A 21,358-nucleotide genomic window follows, 5' to 3' on the forward strand; every position below is an offset into this window, starting at 1 on the left:
AAATGTTTATCAGAATATTTGACACAATGTACTGCCACCTATATGTTTGAGTAAAATTAATTTGAAATCGGATCAAAATGTACATTCTCGAACCGTTTTACTCACAAGTGGAACAAAAAGAGTTCAGGTTACGGTGGATTAAAATCTTATTCTGGGGCACTCGGCATCTTCCCATCGCTTGCTGGAAAATTATATGAATCAAGTTATAATTTGTGAAAAAAAACTAAATAAATGAATATATAAAAAAACTGGATAAATGTGTCTCGAATTTCAAAAAACTGGAAGATTTTTCCGATTGTCTGTTTGACTGGATGTTGTAAAAAAAACTGGAAGAATATAGTTTAAACTGGAAGGTTGGCATCGCTGGGCACCAACTTGGTGCCAGTTACTGAAGAGTAATTCCATGGCTTAGTTATGTTAACATATTGAGCAATTATTAGAAATCAAGAACACACTATTTGCTGTCTTTCTCCAACGTTTCGTATTTTTTCGACCTTTTTAAAGGAATTAAAAATTTTGTGTTTTGAAAATAGGCCACGATTGTCATCAGAGCATTTTTTACACGGCATTAGCTACTGACAACTCCAAGGGAGGGTTTCTTCCCTATTCAATCAGAAAGTGTTTTAGTAAAAAGATATTTGCATTTCCCCCATTTTTGTTCATAATTTCTTGTTTAATATACTAATGGATTTGAAGTTATTAACAAGGTGCTAAGTTTATTATTAAATGCTGACCAACGGAAAACCCCGTTTGCTTTTATCATTCCCAAGAATCTTGTATTTGGCAACAAGTCAACAAACTGTTTACTTGACGTGCCGAATGAGTTTGGAAAATATAAGCTATCCAGAAAGGTGACAAACACATGGATGTCGTTGACTTGACAAATTGGGAATTTCTAATTCAATGGTTGCAGTCAAGTGTATATATTGCTACACAAGCTACAACGAATTGTGGACTGAAATCTTTCTCCGAAATCATCGTCATGACATGCAAGCAGATTTACACAACGGTTTCCGTTCAGAATGGATACAAACCAAATTGGCTCCCCCCGTAATCCCCATCCGGATAGGAACGAAGGAAAATGGTCCTTTTTCCTTGAATCACATCCGGGACAGGACAGTTTGCTCGCCCCCGTCGAATTATGGTCAGCAAACCCCTCCGGCCTTATGCTAAGACCAGCTGTCAATTCGTTGGGTCAGGCTTCGGCCAACTAAAGGACACATGTCGTCACGCTGGGTTGCGGATGCCGGGATATAGGGAGGAACAATTTATTTGTCTTTCGTGCTGTTCGAGGACGTCTCATGGAAAATTCTTCTTATGTTTTCGTTTCTATGTAGCTCACGAGGGGGCAGAAACGTGCACGGAGGGTATTATGTTGTCTCCTTTGGATTACCATTGTGTGATAATAATCGTTTCTGTTTTGCTGTAGTGACCAAAAAGCTAAAAAGTTGGGGTCAATGGTACTTTAGGGTGGGATTTTCGTACACATTTCCTGGCAATTGCTTCTCTAGCTAATGGAAGTATGTTTTGTGCATTGTATGTGAGTTTCCTGGGAAACTGAAATATCATCGTAATATTAATTTACGCAATGCTATTGGGATTTAATTCCAAGTAGCATTCAATTTTATTATCAATCTCAGAAGAGGTACGGGAGAATTCCATTTTCTATTTTTTCTAACAGCGGAACGAAAACATTGTTTAATTTTCTTGACAATAAAAATGTCTTACTCCTCTATCTGGAGGTAGGTGTCTTTCTGAAATCTAAAATATCGCTTTTGTAATGAAGTTATGTAAGATTTGCATGCTTATAATTTTGCTATTAGTTGATGGATTTGAATCATTTATATACCAGCCGATTCAGAAAAGCTTGACTTAAATATTAATAAAATATAAAATAAAAGTCTTTTGAAAATCGGTGAAACTGAAAAGTTCACCGAAAAAAGGAAAATTGCTATACTCTAGTATTCAGTATCAGCTATTTTTGACGGAGTTGTCGATGAGGAGCACCTAAGAAAATTTTTCTTCATGCATTTTTTGTTTATTTCATGTTGTGTTTTGTGACTGTCTACATGTTGTACACACCTAGAAAAAATAGTGTAAATTTACATCTCCTGACCATGACATATACGAGCATCAAAAATGACTTAGTTTTACGTTTGATTTTAATTTTACATGACGTTTAATTTCGTAAATCATGTAAAATTACTCCACATACAGCGTTTGTTCTGAATGGAAGGGAGTGTAATTTTATGTCATTGCGCATGTAAAGTATATGTAGCATGTAAAATTAAACGGAACGCGGTAATGTTTCGTCATTTCGTGAATTACTAGTTGTTGAATTGTGTCATGTTTACAATTACGTCAACGATAAAATTCAGATTTTTTTGGTGTGTATACATAGTAAATGATAGCCCCAATAGGTGGAGAGAAGAGTGCGTCCGATCTACGCAAAACGTTGACAACAGGAAGCTGACTCCTCCACTTTCCCTGTCCAAATCGTTTCAAAAGGGCAGTATAATAAATTCAATGAACATAATGAAAATTATGTACACAGCAAAAAAAATCTAGTAACTTTACGCCTCGCCAGAGGCACATAAAAGGAGCGTTCCAGTTCACATAAATTTACATTGAATTACATGTAAAAATATGAGTTGCTCGTCTTTTCCTATGTCATTCAGTCTGAGTTTTACATCAAAAGAGTCACAATATTTAAATTTACATATCATAACACGTAAAATCCTAAAATAAGACATCTCTACGTATTTTACGTCAAATGTAATTTTCATTTTTTCTAAGAGTATGTAGAGCATATGATGACCGTGTTGTATGTATGTGCTGTTTATGATCTTACCAATCCAAAGCTGCATTTTGGAAATTCTGTGAAATGTTATAACCTCAATACAAAAAATAAGAAATGTGTCAAGTTACTCGTCGTTTTCATAAGGTGATATAATACATAAAATAAAACATGTCTGTTATGAAGATTTATTTTTTAGTTAATTGATTATCGTTCCATTCTCTCATAGCGACATACATGATGATCACTCTATTCCAGTAAGATACGGGTGAAAAATGTAGGATAATGTGAATCCAATTTTTATAGGAATGATTAGCAGAGGGCCAGTTCGCAACTGGGACAAATTGGCAGAGTCCCTTCGTCTTCCTATCGCCTTTGGCGCTCTCTATGATTGTGCACCACAAACAATTTGACATACTTTCTCCAATGTGTCCACTCTGCACATCATTTGGTTTTGTATAAGTTGTGAGCGAAACTGTGCTTCCGAGCATAATAAAATCTCGAATGCCGTAATTAATTAATTGATGAGAACTCTGTCTGCTGCTACATTGACCTTGTGCTAGTTCCCAACTAATGTTATAATACAATAAAATTGGTTCTTATACTGAAATTGATGCATGAATTAAAAATACCGAATAAAATTACAGAATATGTACTGAATTATAATGAATGACATGATAAGCCAGGTGTATAAAACCACTACAATGAATAGAAGGCATGTAATGAATGTAATTATGCTGGTAGCGAGGCTTAGTTGTTTGGTTGACTACCTTTTGCGCAGTTCACATGAGCTTGGCTCGTAGTACTGACACACACATACGATCCCAGAGTCTGCGTACAATGAATCGCGACCGAATAGGATCGGAAAGGTGTGAGCTTGGCTTTACGTTCGCCTCAAACCCCGAACCCAAGCGCACAGATATTCAGTTCAACCATCCGTGTACGCACACCAAGTGCGTACACAAAAGCATCTTACGCAAAACAAAGTGAGACGACACCAGCGATGATGTGTGAAGAAAAGGAGAAAATTGATCGCACGAATCCATACATACACATACAAAGTACGAATATGGTGTCCGGTTGTGCAGGTGAACACATGCACGTGTCTCTGCACAATTTGTTGTACCCACGAAATTAGTGATGTCTGATTTTTTCCAAAAAATCGAGTAATTTTCGAGAACTTGATTAATTTATTAGATTAATCGGCCAAGATAATCGATTAAGATTAGCAATCGATCTGGTAGGGAATCTTACTTTGTTATTCAACTAAAAAAAACTTCAAGGGACAGCCCTATGGGGTTGCACGAATTGCAGACGTAGGACTACACTATTTAATGTAAAATATTTATTTTCTTAGTGCGTTTAGAGTAATAATAAATCAAATATATTTCTTACGTATAGTTTAAGCACGACCAATCAACATCGAATATTACAGATTGAATCAAACCTTCTTGGTTATCATGTCATTTCATTTGTAATAGGTGATCGAATCCGATTAAACTTATTTGAGAAGATCTGAAGAAAGAAGACAGAAAACCGTTCGGTCACACAAGATCAGCTTTTAAAAATTGTAAAAACTTTTCGATTGTGTGTGGTAAAAAAAACCCGGACCAGTAAAGGAAAATCAAATTTAATCACATTTCATGTATGGATCAAGCTTCCTAGTTATATTTTGCCATCATTGTAACTTTCCTAGTACGCATACAAATGTAGCGAATGCAGTGGTCTTAATCATATATCGAAACTATAAATATACAAGAATCGAAAACACTTTTATATATTGGCTTAGAAGCGTTTTTGTGACGGTTTTTCGAATGGCAGTGTATTCATTCATAAATAGGCTTTGTAGTATGTACTTATTAGCAGAATCAAAACAGGATAGGCTGAGTGGAAATTAATTTCCCCAAATTCCACGCTTCCTTTCCCGATTGAAAGCAACGGCTGCGCTCCATGGAACGCCGCACTTTTCCCATCAGTCATAATATCGTGATTTTGCATAACGAAGGCTGTATGATAACACATGTTGCTCCAAAAAACAGCCCTGCGTTATGCAATGCTGAAAAACTGTCCTTGAGTTTAAACCAAAAATGGGAGGCTTATTACTAGCACTGCATTACTTAATTTCAATCGCAAATGCAAGTGCTAGTTGAACCAAAAATTTACTGGCAACTTTACAGCGGCATTTAGGAAACTGTTGTTGCGGCGTGTACGTTTCAACAACAAATTAGATATACCTATCTACACATTCGCCTCAAACATTGAACCCAAGCGCACAAAGAAGAATGAGTCAACGCTGATGATGATGGGTAGAGCGAAAGAGACAATTAGTACCACGACACTATTTTAACCGTGTTTGCAAATGAAGCTCGAATGTACAAGCGATTTTGTATACGAATAATTGTTTTCGAGATTGTACATAAAAGTGTGCTGGAAACGAGCACAACACAAAAGATAGCATAGTGTTTGAACGGACAAGCTCAGTCACATTCACTGGGTAGCGTATCTTCACAGGCAGTGTAACGGACTTCTAACTCAGCTACACTGGCTGTGAAAACACACAGCACAGTGATCTGCTCCGCCTGCCGTTCAACAGGCAACTGAGCTGATCAGGCTAAATCCGTTCTTAAAATTGTCAATGATGACGTCATTCATAGAAGTGTAGCACGCTAGGTACACAAATCTGTCGTGCCGGACTTGGGAAACGCTATCTTCTGTGTGTAAATGCGCGATGTTTTACTAGGTTGCACATCATTTAAATTTGTAATGCCATTATATCAAAAATATTTGAATTTATCTATTGAAATCTATTCTTAGAAGTATTTCGGGGCGATTTGTGCAAAAAATTTGAAAATTTATCGTGAGATGACTGAATTATATAGGTTTAAAATTGGACCACTTTTCGATACATACCATTTTTGTAGAATTTGTAAAGTGTACCCCCATATCGAAAACAAAGACGTAGTCCTACGTCAAAAAATGATAAAAAACACCTTTAGTTCTTATTTCTTTTAAATAACTACATCATCATTGCACTCTCGTGCTATCTGATAATTGACATCTAGTGTCAGATCACGAATACTAACAACTGTTTGTGCTCAAATGAAAGGCAATAGTCCCAGTTATTAGTCATTCTGTTAGCAAAACATGTTTAAACGAAGAGTTATAGCTGTTCATTAACGGTGTTGTTTATAAACAACATAAGTATGGTGCTGCTATCAATTCAAACTTGGACTGTGTATAGAAAATCTAGGACACCAAAATTCACATGTGTGTCCGAAATCTTTTGTAGCGAAATATCTTTCAACCAGTCTTGCTTTCAAAAGGAATGAAACAAAACGAACACCATACTGCTCACTTTTTGAAACCACCCGAATACAAAGCCTTTTCCACGTTTTTTTCAGAACACATTGCCAAGCGCTGCATTGTTCCGTTTCTCTCCAGCATAGGTACATTGAGAGGTTCTTCCCCCCAATGCACAACCCAAGACAATAACAATTTTGATAATCATTATCTCTAATTGAAATATATGTTCACCTGCGGGCGTCGGCGACGGTGCATCCTCCGCTCGCATAGCGCACACCTCCCTCACAGATGTGTGTGCCCCATAATGACTCGGTGTGTTCTTTCACAGAGTGCTATCAGATTTTCCCGGGTCCTCTCTTTCTCTCTCTCTCTGCATATGCCCGGTGTGTTTGTTTTCATTTTCCCACTTACTTTGCAGCATTATCCATGTTATTCGGTCTTGTCTAGGCGGAGAACAAAAGAAGATGTTTTCTGGCGGGAAATGGAGATTGAAAATAAAAAGACTCCCCATCTCTTAAACTAATGAATATGCCTGTTTTCCCGTCATCCCCCGACTCTGTGTGTTGTTGCTCTGTCTCTGCGCGCCATCGGCAAAGTTGATATAATAGAATCAATTCAATTTGGTCTAGCCAGTGAGCTTACTTGGCCTGGCCGGGCTGGATAAGCTGTTTCTGCTTTTCCTTCCATGAAAAATATCGCTTGCTTCTGCGAGCAAGCAACAGCCATTGTCGGTATTGTTATCGTGATCTGGTTCTAGTATTTTCTTCCCTTAATCAAACCACTATACAGAAAATAAAGGAAACATTTGCCCGAGCAGGGGAATTAAGGCAGGGATTTTTTTTTATTGTCGTTTCTAACTATCTGTAGAGTATTGTTTCTAATTTCTATTTTTTCTTTTTTTTCAGGTAATTGGATACTAGTTGAACAAAACCGGTAAATATTAATTACTGATTCATATGTTCAATCACACACTGTTACAGATTATTGCAAAGCATATTATATCTAATATTTAACCGAATCATGTAAGCTATAGTGACGAAAAGTCACCACTTGTGGCTGAAGTTCCAATATATTGAATTAGAAATGTAATGTAAACCTGCTTTATAGTTGGCTTTCTAAGTCCTGTATATATAAATCAAACGGCTTGGTTTTTAATTATCTGACGTTTCGGCCATTTTTCGTGGCCTTTTTCTAGGAAAACTGGAAATGTAGTTAATACTGTTACACTGTTTATTAGTTTTACAATGGTGGATTTGAATCTAAGGGGAAATCACTCTGAACTTAGTCTGAGTCTGACCCCTACCAAAAGAGATTAGGTGGGATTACAAAAGTTTAGCCAAGATTAAAATAGTTTAGCGAGATATTTTGGCCTCATAATATCAGTGAGAGCTCGTCGCTGTTGTGCGACGAGCTGCTATCTATACCAAGACTATTGAAAACTAGGAGGGATTATTCGAGAACAGCAAAAGTTTACAAGATTAGCTAAAACTAGTCGGGATTATTTTGGAAACAAAAAAGCTAATTAATTTATTTTAGTCCAAAGTTTAAAGTGGTTTCCTCCTAGATTTGAGCTCACTATCTATCTGTTTCTTTTGTTTTTCCTGCGTTGGGACGTTATAACCATATGTTTATGTGCTGTTATATAGTTATGTGAAGTTAAAAATGTTTATAAATGAGTGAAAATTGTTATATAGGAGACATACTGTGCTAGAAGTTTTGTATGGGCACAAGAAATTTTTCACGGGTACACTATCTACCACCGTTCACTACTCAACGATCGCTTTGGAAACAGCAGTAAGGAAATGTAGTCTAGGTTGGGACGGGTTTTTTTAGAAGCTGATATCTTGTTTCCATGACGATATTTTTTAGCTTGTAATACACCATTTTGTAGATATATTATGTGGCTTAATGTCTGCGAATGAAAAATGTTTACTAGGAATTTTAAATAAGACTTAGGATCGATTTTCTGCATGACGGAAAAATGACCAAGAAAAATTGTGTCGTATAGGTTGGGACACTTCAAACAATTTAAATAATTAAAGACAATTTAAACTTTAATGCGTTATATTTATTTTCTGGTTAATATTTATTTGTTGATTGGTATTTTAGAATAAGAATAGATAACTGAAATACTTATTTGCTTCCATTTGACAGAGTTAATCTGACTTACAATTTTTACATGTAAAACTTGTACGCAATCTTGTACGCATGCGTAAGTGCATCGTGTCCCAACCTATACGATACGCTCGGTAATAACATTTCAGTAACTTCTTAACACTTTAAAATTATGTACGTTGCAATTTCGATGAAAAATATTCAATTTAGAATGGCGCAAAATTCAGCACAACAAAAGATTTTTCACTCGTTTTTTTACACTGCTCAATGCAGCTGTGACAAGAATGAACTATAACTTCAACTTGGTATAAAAAGTGAGCTACAACCGAGTCAAGTATGTGCTAAAAATAACAGATGGCAACACTGCATAGGAACGAAAATATCGAGCTGTCCCAACCTATATAGCGTCCCAACCTATACGACAATCCTTTACTTGTGTGAGTAGAAAGTGTCAGTAGAAAAGGGGAACTTTAAAAAGGGAAACTTCAAAAATGAGTGAGCTTTGTATATAAGAATTACTACTTTTCATCAGCTGCTCTCGGCCTTTTTCCGAGAAGTACAGCCAGATTTAACTTCACACTTGAGTTATGAGAGGAACTTAGGGTAGAACGGGCGCACAAGTATCGTGTGGATATTCTGGCTACCTTCAATTAATACCCTAATAATATTTTTTATTAACCGATTTCAGCCTCTTTCCGAAATTTGGCGTTAGTATAATTTCACACTTGTACAAGGGAAAGAATTAGGGCGGTAAACACGTTTCGAATTCAGAATTCAGAGTTAGGGGGGTAAACACGTTTCGTGCGGTCATTCCAAGTATGTTCAATCGATTTCCTAAACTGCTTTACATGAGAAAAACTACTTCAGTGAGCCACTTTCACCCTTTTTCTGAAATAATTAAAAAAAGATATAACTTCACATATACATTACGTGAATTATTAGGGTAAAACGGGTCTTTACTTTTCTTGTACTAACCCGATCCGAACGAAATAACACGATTATAACAGAATACATTTTCCTTAACATGTTGTGTTATAAATTTGGTCTCGTTAGTAGTTAAAATGATAAAAAATTATAACAAGTAACAACGCGAGATATAGTTTTAAGACCTTTTCGTTATGTGTTTCTAATCGGGAACTATCTTCAATCTATTCCCCAAATCTTTTTACATATGAATTGCTACTTTTGAAAAACCGCATTCAGCCTCTTTCCGAGAAGCACAGCCAACAGGTTCAACTTAACACTTGAGATATGGGAAGAGTTGGGGTAAAACGGATGCACACATTTCGTACGGTCATTCTAACGTCATCTTCACTTTCAATCGATTCTCCAAGTATTTTTTGCATAACAAATACTAGTTTTGTTCAGCCGCATTCAGTCTCTTTCTGAAAAGTAGAGGCAGGTCTAACTGTATACTTAAGTTTTAGCTGCGCAATGAATTGGGGTAAAATGGGTGTATACGTTTCCAGAGATTAATTACATAAGAATACTGGTCGTATTCAACTTTCTTCCGAGTTGTATATTCAGTCTTGAACATAAACTCAAACGAAAGAGAGAATTAGGGCAAAACGGGCATGATAGCGTACCGTGCGGTCGTTCTAAGTACTAGCGATCAATTTATCAGACAGTTTTACAAAAAAAACACTTTTCCTGGTAAACATTATCCAGCCTTTTCAAAAAAGTCGCATTTTGGGTCCATTTTTCCCACTGTGCGTTGATTTGGGTTCGATTGGAACTTTTGGCTTCAGTCTTCGCGCATCTGTACCCGCTTGGAAGAAAATGGGGCAGCCAGCAGAAATCCGTCAGTGTTCCGGCTGCTGTCAAAATTATCAAAATGGTGCTGCCAGAATTCAGCTATATTCCTTAGGGCATCGCAAAAATTTTTTTTTTTAATTCTCGCAGACCCCCCCTCTCATATTGTGACAAATGTCAAAGGAAGCTCAGATGCCAAATTTCACATCATTTAGACAATTCTGGACCCTCGCCTACTTCGCTTGAAATTTTTGAAATTGATACTATGGGAAAAAATGGAGGAAAAATATTTTAAATGTTATAACTTTTGAAGTAGCACTCAGAAAATTACAATTCATACCTCTTTCTAAAGGAAATAACCTTAGTATTTGAATGGAGATATTTCTGTTTATCGAAAAATACGGGAAAGTGGGGTACTGGGTCATTTTGCCCCCAAAATCCCCTATTTTTAATATTTTTTTGCTCCGTGATTCAATTCATACATATTTTACAGTTTTTCTAATGTGACAAAATCTCAGGGATCGAACGGATCTTTTTTGACCTTTGTCCGAATACGAGAAGCTGGCTATTAAACTTGATCATTTTCTCGTTCATATATCTCTAACATTCTCCTATCAATTTTCATAAAATGTATCTTGTTAACATAAAAAATTCTTAGGAATAAATCAAAAATAGATTCGCTACCAGTAAAATTCAGAAACATAAAATTTTTTGACATTAACTCTACAAATCACATTTTTTTCATTTTTTGTCCTAATACCTCAACTTCTCCTATTTTTCCAGGAATGAAACTAATTTCATGTGATTCCTAAGAAAAGTAGTAAATTAAATAATAATTTATTGTTAAATGGAGTTGATATGAGCGATATAATGATAAAAATGTGAAATCGAGACTAAATGTCAGAAAATTTGATGTTTATGAATTTTACCGGTAACGAATCTATTTTTATTTTGTTTCTAAGATTTTTCCACGTTCAACAAGCACAGTTCATTAAAATTGAGTGAAGAATAATAGAGATATATGCAATAGAAAATGATAAAATTTAATATGAATGACAAAATGCCCTATCTTCCCGTATTTGGACAAAGGTTAAAAAGGTGCCGTTCCATTTCTGAGATTTTCTCACATTAGAAAAACTGCAAAATATGTGTAAGTTGCATCACGGAGTAGAAAAATTATTGAAAATAGTGGATTTTGGGGATAAATGGCCGAGTACCCCACTTTCCCGTATTTTTCGAGAAACTGCAACTGCAACAAACTTCCAAGAAGGATAGCTTTGGCAGATGAAAAATATAAGAAGAGACAATTTTTTCGTTTTAAGATGCGGTAAGTAATGTGAATTTCATGTCTCCAATTATGGAAGACATGTTTTTATTATAAACTAGCTAATATCCAGCGCGTTGCTGCGACTTTCAACGAAATAGGAGGAAAACACACTTGGTTCCGAAGCGCCATCTGGCGGGCAGATACTCCCCAACTAATAGCACAAAAACATACTCCATAACAAATGCCGACCATGTGTAAATTTTTACGGCAGTCGGTTAAGCCGTTTGGGAGTCCATAAATCACATACATACAAACATTGACTTTTATATCCACCTTTTTACGTGCCATAATGGCGGTCTAAATTGTTCAGTTCGTAGTACGCTTAATTGCCATTTTTTGACAACAATCGTTTACGCCAGCCAGCCAGCAACGCCCAGTTGAAGATGTCAGGCGTTCATTGAATAAATATCCAACGCATTGGACTAATGTAGGATGACTTAATCTCACTGGGTGGTTGACGTAAACGATTGTTGTCATCATATGTATTACGAACTGAACAATTTGGACCGCCATTATGGCACGGTGGTTGATGGAATAGGCTGTCGAATTTTGCACAAGTGGTGAGCGTCTTGAAAATATCTGTGTTTTCACCCAAATAAAAATCATTCCATAAAATAGGAGCCTCATGCTTTCCAAAATACTTACCTTTTTTCATTTTTCTTTGTTTCTTTAATCACGATTTTGCCAGCATAATGTGTTTTGTTTTGAGGATGGCAAAAAATAAAACACGTTGTATCTCCTTTATAAAAAATCTGTCAAAATTAATGTTTTAGTATGGCGCCTCCACGAAATTGGACGACTGCCAGAAAGCCTTACGATTTTCTAAGAAATCGACGGGGTCCGAAATACCCTCACGGTTTTAAGATCCCCGGATTCCCCTATTATGCTATTAAAAATCCCGTTTTCAAGGAGCTCGATTCATCTCTTTATTGAGTTAAGAATAATGTGCTATACTGTGGTGTAACCGCTTAATCGATTGAGCCAAACTCGACACGCAATGTGTCAAAATATTTATTTCTATGTTCTGCAGCGTATATTTTACGACTGCATCTCCTATCGTCCCCCTCTCTTTAATCGCTCCGACTGATCAAATGCCGATGACCCATTAAAATAACAGGTACAATTATTCGCGACTCAGTTCACGCAGTCTAAACGTTACAGGTTTCGAGCAACAACACAAAAAAGCAGCCAATACCGCCCAGACTGAACCAAAAACCAATCGGCCGTACGGGTCCGGGTGTGTGTGTGTGTGTGTTTGGTTGGTGGCTCAGAACAGAACACATTCTGGTCGAACTATAGGCATTCTCTACAAACGAACGGCACCAGTCTCGTTGTGGTTTGTTTGAATGTTATTCGAGCGTATTCAAGCTCCCCACCGAACTGATCGAGGGGGAAAAAACAGCTCAAAAGAACTGCCCCGTGTTTTTGTTCCGATGTGGTGTAACTAGAACCCATGAAAAAGTGTGTAATAACTAGTTACAAACGGGAGGAATTGGCTTCCGCACTTGTTTTGAAAACTGAAATGGTTCGCCAGCTATTCGTTGCCAACATGCTCATAAACTACACGGTGGATGGGTTTCGTAACGTGATCTCCGGGCAGATTGGGAAATCGTGAAAAGAGTGATGATGTTAAGCCGTTCCTGGAGCTAGTTGTAAATTTGGAAAAGCCAGTTGCTCTAGTTTGGGTCTATGCTTTGAACGGTTCATTTGAGTAATTCCGGCTGCGTGAAAATTCATTTCAACTAGCATCGCCTCCCACCACCCGAAAAAAAAACTACTCATCTGTGTGATGATGGTAACCTAGCTCTTTTGTGGAAGTTCGGATGAAAGGATGTGTATGCGCAAGTACGCGGTTGAAGGGAAAACCAAACGAGCGTACCACTAGACTGTGAATGTGGTTCAGCTTCGGTTTGGAAACCACATTTTCCACTTCAGCTAGCTTGTGTTTAATCATAGCAATCGTCACTCGGTTGCGGAGCCGTTCATAACTTTACCCAAGCCACCACCTACACACTCAACCGATTGCCATGAACCTGTAATATGTTGGCAGTGCGAAACGGTAAATAAAAGACGCAGTGCGATTCGGATGAAGGTGACGGGATAATTAGTGTTCAAGTTTTAATTAAAATCCGGAGGCTAACAGCTAGCAGAATTGATATGTTTAATGGCTGTCTTGAAGGCGTTTTAAATGATAATAGTACACATTACTGCAATGCAGTGGCGTGCTCAAGCGAGGGGGTTTGGGCGGTTTAACCTCCACACAATCATATGAAAATAAAAAAAGTGCTAAGTGGCGGTCGGTTCGAGCTTCACAGTGCCGTCTTAAGATCACGTGGGGCCCCTGGACACTACTGAGCTAAGGGCCCCTTATAATTGAGCAGCCATAAAGTACTGCAGAGTAGGATGATCAAAAATAATCTCCAGCATCACGGAGCCATTTGTACTACAAATACATTTGTGGGAATCAAAATATATGGATAAAAAGCACGAAATCAGATTTCTATAATTTTTTTTCAAGTGCGGTCGTAAAACGGAAAATGTTTTGAGTAGATTGTAAAAACTTCTCACCAATGGTGGTAAAGTGCCTAACACACTATATGCGGTGGTGAAAGATCGAACATAGGGGAGCTTCGTACAGTGTAATGGATTTAGAAACTACGCTATGCCCTCTCCAGACAGTGTAATCTGATCTTCATAGGTGTAAGACGTCGCTTGAGGATGAAAAGTGCCTACGTCAAGAGGCAGGAATGGCGGAGTAGGGCGGGTTAAATGTTCATTCTTTTAATGTTATCGCCTGCCACCACAACAAGTCGCTGCCGCCGCCAATTTAACTCCTTCTCTAGGACGAACCATCAGCCGAATTTGTGTCGATAATGCTGCTATTCTTGCAGCATATGCCAAGCTGAAAGCATCTTGTTCCCCGGGTCCAGATGGTGTTCCCTCGATTTTTGTCAAAAAATGCATCAGCGGGCTTCTTGAACCACTTCGGCGAGTCTTCGCGCTATCACTCACTACTGGTACATTTCCTTCCTTGGAAAGCAGCGCATATATATATATATATATATATATATATATATATATATATATATATATATATATATATATATATATATATATATATATATATATATATATATATATATATATATATATATATATATATATATATATATATATATATATATATATATATATATATATATATATATATATATATATATATATATATATATATATATATATATATATATATATATATATATATATATATATATATATATATATATATATATATATATATATATATATATATATATATATATATATATATATATATATATATATATATATATATATATATATATATATATATATATATATATATATATATATATATATATATTGATGATTTTTCCCATGCACACTTGTTGGCCTACTTGGCTCAAACTTAGAAGAGTCTTAAAGTAGCATGGAGCACCACCCTACTATATATCTGTTTACACTTGTTCAACGATGGGGGCCCCTTAATTCAATAGAGCCCAGGGGCCCCGAGTGGTCTTAAGACGGACCCTATCAAAATGCTGGTTCCCAGGCTATAACAATCTGAGATGGAACTCACGGACACGAAAAAAGGTAAACATAAAATGCAACCAGGATTGCCAGCAAAGTTTTGGAAAATCTGTGCACAGCCTATCTAAAAATATGTCTTTTGTTGAACGAAAATATTCCATAGTATAGAATACCAAATATAAATGTGGGAAAACTTCTAACAATTTTTGATTTTGACACAAAATAATAAAAAAAACTTTCTTCCATAAATTTTAGCCTACATTAATTGCAATCGAACATGTATATGTCATCGCTTTGAATTTAAAGACTGGATAAATATTTACTACGCTTGCTTGTAGCCAGGGATGCCACATTGAAATCTGTGTTTCGGTAAAAAAAATCTTTTTACCATCTGTGATGGCTAAAACATGAAAAAAAGAATGTATGTGATCAAAAATTGTGAAATAGATCTCTGATATTACAGATAAATCTGTGAATATGGCAACTCTCCTTGCAGTGCATCCTTTCATTATGGTTTGTTAATGCGACAAAACCTGCAACAGACATATTGGGCCTGCCGGCTCGCAGCTTTACGCCTTCAATCCGTTGATCGAAATCCATGTGCGCCAACGTTTGGCGTCAAATAACTTAGTTACAAATGGCGGCTCATTATGTAATTTAAATGTCTTATTTTTGCGAGATTCTTAAATAATAGTTATTGAAAATTACCAGTCTTCCCAAATGAACATCGTACACAATGTTCGCTCTTGTTCTGGGCTCATATTAAACCCACCTTTTGTGTTCGAACTCGAATACGATATTTCTTACCAAAACCCGTGCGCCTGTTCGTCTGCACAACTGAACCCCATGTACGTACACGGTGTGCGTACACCAGGCGAACACACAGGTTCGTGGTGCCAGTTTTCTCTTTCTCACTTTCATCATCACTAACGTTGACTTTTTTTGCCTTGTGCGAATCGTTCTCGTGTACGTACACGGATCTTTGAACTAGAGTTTGTACAGATTTCGCTTGGGTTCGATGTTCGAGGCGAACCTGTACATCGAAACGAAGCATGTTTGAGGTTGAACGCGTGCGCGAAATTTTGTACACAGGTACAAACTCGTCGATGTTCATGGGAAGTCTGAAAATTATTATTGATTTTGATTCAAGACACTTATCATAGTAAAGTACAGCAAACTAGCCAAGATGCACTCCTTATTGAAATACATCAAAGTAGCGACAGCACTTAAGTTCATACACGCTAGGCATAATAGTTACGCAGGTAGGTAGTTGTCTCATCTTGATAAGCTTGTTTTAGCTTGGACCCAACCACCTGAGCCAGTACACAAACAACCGAAATTTAACTGACGCCACTGTCAGTTTTAACCAGTTAAGCATTACAAACATTTCAAAATAAGGAATGAATTTCAGTGACATTGAAGGGTGAAAGTATTATAGAAAATTGTCAAAATATTTCTATTTCGGATTTAGTAGTTAAATTGAAATTTTGAACGAATTTTGTAATATGAAATATGAAAATTATTTTTCTTCTCTTGAGATGCCTAACTAGATGTGGAATAAGTTTTTTATGCCATGGTGTTAAATAATAATATACTGGCTGTATGAGTAAAAATGTGTGACAAAACCTGCAACAGACATGTACGGAGTGGAGTCACTGAAACGCAGGCTGTTTATACCTTTAATCAGTCGTTCGAAATCCATACGCGGCGACTTAGGGCGTGGAATAATTTAGTTACGAATGGCGGACCATTTTTTCTCGTAGGCATGTTATTAGATACTACAAGTAGACTATGTGGTTCTTTTTTCAATCAAATGAGAGGCGCAGAACAACTTTTTATTACCTATTATGTCATAAACAATTGTTTAAAAAATATACAGAATAGTAACTTTTCAGAACAATTTGTGCCTCGCTATCATTAGTGGTTAGTCCGTTCAAATCGGTCAACTAGGTCGCCCGTAATATTGTTTAAAAATAAACTGGCTTAACCCTCCGGAAGTCGCGCTTCTGGCTTATTGAACGAGCAGCAGCAGCAGCTGGAGCCCAAAGACGATTTCGTTAGAATTTCAGAGCAGCGTGCACTCAGTGCACTAGCGCGACTGCCGGAAGGTTCAAACTTCAAATGTCAATATTATAATTAAAAAAAAAAAAAAATTCGCGGAGCCCATCTGGATTTTGTTTTGTAATGCCAAATACTACCAAAAAAATTTGCTCTTCCATCATAATTGCCATTCCACCTAATTTGGGTAACCCGTTTGAGAAATTTTTACTCAATTACAAAGGAGCATGGAACAACGTGTCGATAATGACCGAACTGTGAAAACAGTTTCCGTCGCCTCGTAACTCGTTCAATTAACGATCTGACAGCATACGGTAGGATTACATAATAAACAACTTGTCGCACACTTAGCCTCCAACACCGTCAAACAAATCCAGCCATTATTGAATATATTAATGTGACCACTTTCGGGTACTCACCAATAAACACAATCAACCCGTTCATTCGAACAAAGCATTCGCTCCTTTTCCGACCATGATCGCACGATCATCAACCCTATCTCAAACCGCCGACCGAGTCCTACGACTCACAGCCAGAGCAGCCTACATTAAATGACTAATCAAATTCGCATCATTAGGCACCATTTGTGGACAGTCCTTTGTCTGCCGGCCGGCTAATGTCAGCTCGCAAAGGCCAATCACTCAGGTCGGTCAAATTTGCACGATTGATTTACGACTTGAGACCACTGAGCCAAGTGTACAGCTACAACTTCTGCAACTTCCCCAGCATTGGGGATATCCAAAGTAGCCCCTGACAATGATACGGTTTAAGAGCTGACGGAGAAACCAGCCGGAATCCGTGTTCTACTCTCGCTGCTGCTGCTGATGCTGGAGCTAGATCGAGAAGAGAAGACAAATGCTTTACGATGCCATAAATTTGAATTCAATGAAATGTATGGTGTACCTGGCGACACCTGGGACTTTTATTTTGCTCTTCTGCGTAAGAGGACTATTCCGATCGTGGGACGAGGTGTTAATCGAGGCTCCCAAACAAAGGCATCGGAAAGGAACCAGATTTACGACGCTGGGCGGGGGGGGAGCCGTTGACTAGAGCTGTTTTCGTGGAAAGCAAAAGTGGTTTGCAGGGGCGTAATTGGAGATTTCGTGGAGTATTGAAAACTGAAGGTTTTTTCACTGATTTATTGTATGGAAACAGGTAATGTCTGGAATTCAGCTGCAATCCTGTGGTTGAAGAGGATAACAGTCAGACAACGTTGTAAAAATTACTTTGTCTGTGAATAGGGTGATCACATTAAAAAATGTTAAACAATATATTGAAAACCCACATCGACTCATAGATTAATCACCTGAACAAGGTTAATCCTTTCCATTCAACAAGAATACATTCATGGTACAATGTAATTTTTCGGAGACCGGGTACCACTGTCGTCGTGCCAGTTGCGCTCCTGCCAGTACTCGTTATTTATCCAAGTACACGAAGCTAAAAGCATCGATTTATGACTGCTGTTTACTACACAGTTTCGGTGAAGTGCAATAATCTGCCTGGAGAGTACACGATTCTTGTATTGAATAGTGGTTGGGGTGGTTCATTTCGTTCGAGAAGAAACACTTCTTTTCACTCTTTGTGCCTGATCGTGTACACCCGATCCGACGCGCCGCCTGTTCGGTATACAATGTAGGCTGGCCATGGGTGACAAGAGTGAATCTATACGACAAAATTGCGCTGTCAACAACAGGAAACCGTGAAAAACGACGGTACGAAATTTCGTCATCACTTCAGCAGTGCAAGCGTTTTATTGTTGGTCCTATGAAAGGGGGTTCCGAGCGACTTTCACACCCCATGGCTAAGGATTGCTTCTATTTTCAATTTATTCATGTAAGATTTTGTCCCCCAAGGTGAGAGAACCGCATGGTCACAGAGTGAAGGAGTTCATCACAGAGAATAGACAACCATGTTCGAACAAATAGGTTTATAATACTTGTGTAAACATTTGAACAAATACCCGTTAAAACACTAACGCCACTATATTAGAATATCCCAACTAGAGATATAGGCTAACCAACCAGATGTGGATCTCACCAAATTTTGGACCATTTTCATACATTTGGCTCATTTACCGCCAACACAAAATGTCTTTCGGTTTGAGTACTTTACAGCAGACGACCCCCACCCCCCATTTAAAATTGTGCCCGTAAACTTGTACGTACATTTGTACGAAAACTTGAACGTAAACTTGTTCATAACTTTTTGCGCGAAAAAGAGCATGTAATGTGTAAACTTTTCCGAACGCAAACCTATACATATATTGAATAAATAAATTGAATAAATTTGCTTGTACGTAAATTTGCACGTTAGCTTGTGCGCATATTTGTACCAAAGACGATACTTTAAATATAAAGACACGCGGAGAGAAAAACAGTAAATTGGGCTGCACGGTTAACAGTTATTTTGCCTGCTAGTTTTGGCAACCAGGAATATTGTGTGAACAGCGAGTGACTTGTACTTTGAATGAATGCTTGATGAATTTTTTTTTCGAAATCTTTTGCAAAATATTCAATCATGCAATTCAGAAACGCATAGATTTACATCATTTAGCCTGTCTACATGTTTTTCCTCGCACTAGAGAGGATATATTCGAGAATGCAGTAGATGAGTAATAGCAATATTGTCACACAGTTGGCTACTTTGCTAGGGTTACCAAATGGGCTGAAAGCGAAATAAGCACATTTTGAATTTTGACCGAGACTAACAAATTTTGCTAATCTTTGACTAAATGTGTTTGGTTTAGTGGTGTTAAGAAAAGATTTCCAATATTTTTTTAGAACAGCGCTTTTTTGTTCTTCTGGGGTCCTAAGAAACTATGCAGAATATTAGGTCGTGGCATACCGTGTTACATTTGAAATTTGTATGGATATTATTGCGAGAAATCCTATATTTTTCATCTTCATTTCCAAAAATCAAAGTTTTTTCTTAAGAGAACTTATTGATTAAAGTCCATGAAGTTACTAAGAAATTTGCCGACTGTGCTAAAAAGTGATAGCTGTTTAAAATTCGATGGTTCGAATTCTGTCAGCGCTCAACAAGATGAGAAACATGAAAAGTATTAGTTTGTAACTTTTCTTCAGACAATAAAATTTTTGGCTGAAATAAACTTTTTGAATCATTAATATGAACATAACAAATCAAAAGACTCTAAGGAAGTGAACAACTAAAATGGCGAGTAAAATGTTTCATTCGCTTGAGTGAATTTAATCTAATTGATTTCAAATATAACATGGATTGAGATTAAAATTAAGGACATTTGAAGTAAAATTAAGGACGCTTTCCCAAATTATCGAAATTAAGGACATGTCCTTTAAAATAAGGACGGTTGGTAACCCTAACTTTGCTGATGCCATTCAAAATTAATATTTATGGCGAATGTCACGATATTAGGAGAAAATTAGTTTATAAATGGGTCATTCCACGCGAAGTGATCAAATTTGGTGGAATTGTTCATCTAGGGCCAATATATAAAAACCCAAATTTTTGTGTCAATTGAACTGCTCCTCGGGTCATGGGAACACCCCCCGTTTTGATAAATTGCCAAAACCCTTAATTTTCTTTTGATCATATCTCCTGTTCTATTGACTCTAGAATCAAACCGCAAGATGGCTTTTGAAGAAAAATATTCAAGAAGTCTAGAAAAAATATTAATTTTTGGTGGCAGTGTTGCCAACTATGCGATTTTTTCAGTTAAATATTAAAAATTAATTTTTCTCTCAATACATATATTTTAATTTTGAAAATTCTAATGCCATCGTGTTTCTTAGACATTTTTACATAAGAAACACTTATAATATCAATATAATTTGAGCAGATCCTGAGATACACCGTTTTGAAGGGAAATAATCGCAATTTCCCATATAAAATCGCAAGCACACAACACTAAAAACCCAACTTGAGTATTTTGACTTCAAACGTGATTTTTCGTGAAGTAGACGAGAAATGATGAAAAACTAAGTTTTTGGTTTGCTTCTAGCAGATCAGGGTCGATATTTATGACCGTTTGAAGATTTTCTCAATTTCGGCCAATAAAAATGGATTTTTATATTATTGAGATTTTAAGTGTTTCTTATGTAAAAATGTCTGAGGAACACGATAACATTAGAATTTTCAAAATTAAAAGATATGTATTGAGAGAAAAAATAATATTTAACTGAAAAAATCGCATAGTTGGCAGCACTGCCGCCAAAAATTAATATTTTTTCTAGACTCTTTGAATAATTTTCTTCAAAAGCCATCTTGCGGTTTGATTCTAGAGTTGGGTTTTTATATATTGGCCCTAGATGAACAATTCCACCAAATTTGGTTCAAATCAGTGAAGGTCGATTTCAAGTTTGCATCTTTTTTGATCACTTCGCGCAGAATGACCCAAATCTATAATTTTAAGACTTTGCATCTACCACCTATATAAAATGAGGGTCCAGACAGTC

At 36.9% G+C, this 21,358-nt stretch overlaps 1 protein-coding gene across 7 annotated transcripts in view; it reads left to right on the plus strand.

The window, feature by feature from the left end:
• The window catches only part of LOC131677021 (band 4.1-like protein 4A), a 337,737-nt gene that overhangs the window by 226,204 nt on the left and 90,175 nt on the right, over positions 1–21,358 (plus strand). The window lies entirely within an intron of this gene.

This window comes from Topomyia yanbarensis, chromosome 1 (genome assembly GCF_030247195.1).
Source record: "Topomyia yanbarensis strain Yona2022 chromosome 1, ASM3024719v1, whole genome shotgun sequence".
Lineage (NCBI taxonomy): Eukaryota > Metazoa > Arthropoda > Insecta > Diptera > Culicidae > Topomyia > Topomyia yanbarensis.